This window comes from Lindgomyces ingoldianus, assembly GCF_010093535.1.
Source record: "Lindgomyces ingoldianus strain ATCC 200398 unplaced genomic scaffold BDR25scaffold_35, whole genome shotgun sequence".
In the NCBI taxonomy this organism is placed as follows: Eukaryota; Fungi; Ascomycota; class Dothideomycetes; order Pleosporales; family Lindgomycetaceae; genus Lindgomyces; species Lindgomyces ingoldianus.
Window position 1 is genome coordinate 123,203 of NW_022985196.1, and position 7,297 is coordinate 130,499.

Below are 7,297 nucleotides of genomic sequence, written 5' to 3' on the forward strand. Positions count from 1 at the left end.
CTATAAAAAGGGCTATATAAAAGTTTTTTTTTTTATCTAAGTTAATTACAAGCTTATATAGGCTATAGTTAAGTAAAAGAAAAGTATTATATTCTAAAAATGCTCTTTAAAACTTCTTAAAGTATGCTAATAGCAGCCTAAGCTTCTTTAAAGTTAGTTAAAATATATAAGTAATTACTATTATAAACGCGTTATTATTAAAGTCTATTAGTACCTTTATAAATGCTTTTAGGCTATTTAGACTAATCTTTTTATAAAGTTAGTAGTGTCTTTAAAAATAAACTATTTTATGTATAAAGTTAAAAGTTAAGTTTTATTTTTCTAGCTAAAGCATGCCTAATATTATACTATAACTAGAGATTTTTATTATAAAGAAGGTAAATTTACTTACTTAAAACTACCTCTTACTATTCTTAATATAGTAAAAAATGTTAGCCTTTTTTATAACCTTTAATAGCTGTCCTTTTAAGGATATAAAGGAGCCTAGGTCTACTAGGTTAACTACTACACCTGCTTATTTAGTAAGGTCTTAATCTAAAAAGTTTACCTCTACTCTAAAGTCTATTATAGCTTAGTAGTAGTAAAAGAAGGTTAGACTTTTAATAGCTTTTAAAAAAAATATAAGTATTACCTTTATAGCACTAGGCCTAGCTCTTTAGGTACTTACTGCTACTGCTTTTTGCCCTTCTAAGTATTCTACCTAGTCTATAAAACGCAGGGGGGGGCGTCCTAGGGCGCAGCTTTTCCTGCTAGGTTGTTCTTTTTAAGAGGGCAGTTTCTCTGCATGTAGCCTTGCTTATAATAGTTATAGTAGCCCTTTTTTTTTTAGTTTTTAGCCTTTTATGCCTTTTTAGCTTCTAACTTCTAAGGCCTAGCAGCTATAAAGTTATAAGGCTTTATATTATTTTTTTAGTGTTAGTTGCTTTAGAGTTTCTTATAACTTACCTAGCTTTTTAAAGGGTGTTCTGCTCCTTTTAGGGGCCTCTTGCTACTCCTATAGTTCCCTTCTGCCTAGAGGACCTGCTAGTGCTAGTTAGCCTCTATCTCTAATTTAAAAAGACTACTTTACACCTTTAGTTAAAAGTTTAGCCTGTACTACACTTTTCTATTTAGAGTAAAGAAAAAGTTGTGTATTAAGTTCTAATTTAAGTTATTTAAAGCTTTAATAAAGTTAATATTCTCTTACTAAGTTTTAAAATAGTTAAAAAGTTTAGTAGAAGTTTAATTTTTTTAATTTATATTTTTAATTTTTTACCTAGCTAAATTTTTTTTTTTTTAAGTATATCTAAAAAAGCTTAACAGCGTTTTTTTTATAAAGCTCTAGTGTAATTAAGTTAAGTAGTTAACTATAAAGATTATATATACTACCCTATCCTAACAGTTGCAGGGGTCCTCCCCTAGGTAGCGCTAGCAGAACTCTACCTATAATACTGCATTTAAGAAGACTAAAAAGTTTTAAATATATTTTTTATAGCCTTTAATATATGCTTATAGTTACTTACAGGACTTTCTTTTAAACTTTAGAGGTTAGTTAGGCTTAAGTAACTGTAGCCTAAAAAGGGTGCCCACAGGAGCAGCTGTCCTAGGTGGGAACAATAAGGGTTAGCTAGTAGCTGTCTATAGGGGGGCTGCTGGCCCTAGCCCTACAGGGGTTAGGTTATTATAGAGGGAGTTGTAAGGCCTTTAAAAGGATTATAATATTTCTTTTAATTAGTCTTTCTAAAGTTATTTTAGTCTTTTTTTTTTTTTTAGTTTTTTTTATTAAATCTTAGCATTTAGTTAGGTAATATTACTTATTATAATCTTCTTTAAAAGTGTCTTAGCCTAGGTAAAAAGGTCTAGGGGTGGCAGTCTCTAAAGGGGTTGCGCAGATGTCCCCCCTTTGTTAGGTAGTCTGTCTGCAGAGGGAGTCTGTAAGTCTTGTACAACGCTAGCTTAGGTAGTAACAGTTATGCTAGGTATTATTAAGTAAGTAGAGAATTGTATTATAAAAAACAAAGTATACACTTTATAATTAAAAGGTGTATTAACTAATAAAAGCGTAACTGTAACATAGGAGTATAATTAGTACCTGCTTAATTTCTAAGGCAATCCTCTGCTATTTAAAGAGGGCTTCTACAACTAGCTATATACTTCTCTAGAGAGCCAGGCACGGCAGCGCTGGTAGCGACAGATCTAGTATGCTGTAGGTCCAGTTTAAAGTATTACCTGTCTAGGATGCTGTTACGGTCTACGGTTGGACCAGCGTAACCCCACCAGCAGTGCTCCACAGCCTAGCTGGGTTGGGGCAGGACTTGTTTACAAACCAATTAGAGGAACCGGAGGCAGCACAGCCGCCTGCGATCACAGAAGAATGCGTTATCTAATAAAGAGGCAGGGCTACGTATTACAAGGAGCTTAAGGAGCTTAAGGAGCTCTCCTTAGCAGACTCCTGTAAACTCTCTTAACTCCCCTTAGCACCCTAGCACATGTATATAGTTCCTACATTAAACAACCTTTAAAAGGTGTGTTTAATGTTTAGTTTATTCTTTATATAGACTAAGTAGCATTTAGCTTTCTAAAGAGCTGTAATACTATTTATATATCTTGCACTATATATACCTCTAACCCTGTCTAAAAGGACTGTTTAACCCTAGCCTCCCTACTGCCGCACATAGGGCAAACCACAATCTAGTCATTCTCCCTCCCTCTATTAGCCTAATAGCCTGTACGTAGGACTGTACACCCTACTAGATTAGCCCCTTTAACCTGTTCTACTTATCCCCTAGGAATATTATTAGACCTAAGTGCTTTATAAAGCAAGAATTATAATATTAAACACTACCTTTTTTAAAAAGTATAGCAACTTTATAACACAACTTAGATTCTAACATAGCCTACACTGCGCTATTAGAATCTACAGAAGTTTCTACTTAAAGTAAAGCTGTTCTAGCAGAACAGATTAACTTAATCTAGAACAACATTAAGAAACTTTAATAGTTTAGTAACAAGGTTAGCAAACTACTAAAACTTAAAAAAAAAGTTACTAACCTTTACTAAGAAGTAATAAAATTATAGAACCCTTTTAAATTCTTAAGCTCTTAGGAAATAACTAATTAAGCCTACTAGATACATAAATTACAAGTAGAGCTAGTAAAAATTTAAAACATCTTGTCTAAAAAAACAAGCATTATAGTAAAAAAAGCCTTAAGACTAGCCCTTTTAAAGCTCTTTAAAAGATTACTAAAGAATTTTTAACTATTTTTTATAAAATATTATCTTTATATGCAATATAATAAAGGAGCATTTTAAACTAACACAGAAATAATATCCTAGATAAGACTACACTTAAAGAGCCTTTTTATAATTTAGTTCTAACCCTACGCAGATAATTAGATAAACTTTAGAGTAAATAGTAAAGCACTTACTTCTAAAATAGAAGAAATATTTAGTAACATTAAAAACTTTAAAAAAGCTCTAACAGCTATTTATAAAACCTTTAACAAAAAAAAATTGCAGCTAATAAATTAAATACTATAAAACAAAGAACTAGCTTAGTTTAAAACTATGCAGCACGCTTTAGAGAACAGCTAGCTATCTGTAGATAAATAGACTAGAAGGCTCTCTGCTGCATATTCTACAACAGATTAAGTAAAATTATAAAAAATAAATTTATGTATAGTAAAAAACTAACTACTTTTAAAAACTTTATTACATAAGTAATAACTTATAACAACTATTACAGGGAGTGTAAAAGAGAAAAGAAATAAAAAGAAACTCTTTAAAAACTAGAGTTTGTTCTTAAAAAAAAAAAGCTTTTATAATATAATAAGAAACTAATAGACCTTAGTTATATAAAGCATATATAAAGCCTCTTCTTTAAGAAGAGCTAAGTTTTAAGACGTAATAGGCTGCTTTTAATAAAGAAATAATAAAAGTAGCTAGAGAACAAGGCTTGCCTAAACTATAAAAAAGTAGGACATTTCTGCTAAAATTACCTAGACTTCTAGATAGAGGAGAATAAAAATACTACTATAATAATAAAAGCTATTACTGCTAAATATAGCCTTATAGATAAAAAAATATAAGAAAAACTGTCTGTACGCAGCAGCAGCGTCACAGTCTGGATACGAGCGATCGCGCACGAGCAGGACCACGTATCTCTGTCACATGATGCTCGTGCGCGAACCTCTGTGCGCGAACATCTAGATATCCCCCTTTTCCTCTGTACAGAGGAAAGACAAGAGTAATAGAACTAGAAATATATTGCCCTTACTTTACCTACCTTGTACGCTGTGCACACTGTACACTACTCTTACTTTTGCTACTTAAGTGCTTATACTATAAGCAGCTAGCTATTAGAGCCTATTTAATACTAATTAGTAGTTAATTTAATTAACTGCAAATTAGCAAAAGTAATAATAAAGTACTTACACTTTATAAGGTACTTTATTTTATTACCTATCCTTTAGGAAGAGTAATAGCAGAGTACTTACACCTTATAAGGTACTTTATTTAGTTACCTATCTCTTAAAATAGTAAATTAATCCTTTACATTATACAGCAAGCTCTGCTACTGTATAAAGTAAAAAGGAGATAGTGTAAGACACACACTAAAGCTACTAAAGCTGCACAACCTAGTAGCTAGATAATAGCACATTAATCCTTTACATTACACAGCAAGCTCTGCTACTGTACAAAGTAAAGAGGAGATAGTGTAAGGCGCACACTAAAGCTATTAAAGCTGCACAACCTAGCAGCTAGACAACAGCAGTACCTGCGCAATCTACTAGAAAAGTAATTAACTATACTATTATAATAAAATTTTATTAGCAACTAACAACTCTACATAATAATAAGAAGAATAAGGAACAATTCCTATTATATAAATAACTTATAAAGGACATAGAGATATTAGAGGCAACACTATAGAACAAGACTAGCCTAGAGTACTAAAATAATAAGATTAACATGTTAGAAGCTTTAACAAGCCTGTAGACTTAATTATACATAAGTTACATAATTACTAATCTACATATAATAACTTAAAAGGGCGCTACTCTTCTAAGTGTGTACATAAAGGATTTTAAAGAATAGACACTATAAGACTTCTTAGCACTTAGCTGCGCGTTTAAAAGGGAGCTTATATAAGTGCTAAAAGATAAGGGAATTACACTACAGCTAAGCACTAAAGGTACCTAAGCCTAGAAGCTGTACAATATAGCATAAAAGAAAGCAATTACACTAGAAAGGCTTTATACACAACCCCTATTACTATATAAGGCTCTGCACAGAAGCAGACTAAACACAATGCTGCTATTAACACTAAACGTACTAGCATTACCTGCTCCTACACTTTAGCTAGCACTACACTAATTACTGTACAAACAATATATGCCACCCTGCCTAACGCCTGCTCCACACCCTTAATTGTACACACCACCGCCTGCAGTAGTGTATGCACTACTAATACCACCTGCACAATCTATACTACATCACAGCCTATACAAACTTCTACTCTAGAAAGAAACTGCTAAAGAAAAACTTCTAGTAAACAAAATTATATAATTCTAAAAAGTATAAAAAAAAAATAATAACTACATAAGTTAACTATACAACATTTTTATAAATAAAATAAAGATCTTTATTAATCTATATTAATAGCTAGATATTTAGAAAACTTAGTACACAGACATCTTTCTAGATATCCTAAAAGGCTAGGCAAATATGTACTATATGCATAACATAGGCCCTAGACATAACTAGAAGCATTTGTACAACACCTTAAGTAGTTACTTTAACACTAATGTAAACTATAGCTAGTACTAGACAGACTAGATAATAATAACTTTTATATAATACTAATAAAAGAACTTTAATAAGAGTTTATATAAAGCCCTTAAAATAATAATTAACAAGCTTACGCTTATATAAAAAGCACTAGAAATAGAATTCTAAAAAGATGTTCTACTACACACTACTATTATATAAGCCTATTAAGGATAACTAGAACTAGAACATGCTATGTTTACTATTAAGCTTTTATGTAAAGCCTTATTTAGTAACCTACAGGCATTACTTTAAGTTACTATAGACTAAAAGGTAAACTAATACCTCTAGGAACTGCCTAATGTATACTACATAGACTGCTAATATAACTCTGCATAATAAAAGTCTACATAACAAAAAGAAAGCTTCCCTCTGCGCAGAAAAAAACAACATAGAAGACTTCTATCTAGGTTTAGGCCACAATCTAGAGACAACTGTACACAGACAAAGAAGTGCTTTGTCTGCTATAAAAAAGAATGTTAGTTATTAAACTACTCTTATAATAACTATACATAAGTAAAGAACTAGTACATTACCTTATACAAAGATTTTTATAATAAGACTTTATTATATAAAGCTATTACCTTATACATCTAAGACTTTAAAGGTTACTCTAAGAAAAAAAATAATTTACATAATGCAAAGAAAATAAAATAGAAGAGTAAAAATGCTAAGAAAGCTATTAACTACTTTACCTCTGCTACTTATCTACACTATGTAATAGAAGAGGACATCTATAGCATTAAACCTAAGAAATATGCTAAGCAGTTTATCCTTAATAACTAATACTGTATAGTATACTAAGGTAAACTATAGGACACAGGCGCAGTAAAGATCTCTACTGTTAGCAAGTTCTAACTTAAGGCGTACATATAAGAGAACCTATGTATAGAAATTAATTAGACACCTAGCTAAACAAATATTAGCTTTAAAGGCTAGACACTAAAAGGATTAATTAGTACTGTATAAATCTAGAACTTAATTAGTCTAGTTACATACTATATTCTAGAGACTCTAACACTATTTTTACTATTACTAGCAGATGCTAACTAACTTAGGGTATACTTTAACAACATTTTAAATATTATTATACACAAAGACAAAACTACTATACTTATTATATAAAAATAAGGACACCTTTTTTTTAATATTAGTAAAGAAGAATTTATGTCTTTCTTTACTAAATTAGAACTCTACCACCTTTACTGCTAATTTAGACACCCCTGCATAAAGAGACTCTAGAAGATGCTAACTAGCGCTAGCTATAACATTAATGCTGCAGTGCTAGAAGAGATTAAGAAGTTCTGCTACTTTTGCTAATTATACAACTAGGCCCTGTAAAGATTTAAGTTTATAATTAAAAATAACACTTACTTTAACTATAAAGTTATTATTAATGTTATATAAATTAATAATAAAGATGTCCTATATGTTATTAATGCAGACACATTATTTTAGGCTGCTATATTTCTAAAATCTATGTCTGCAC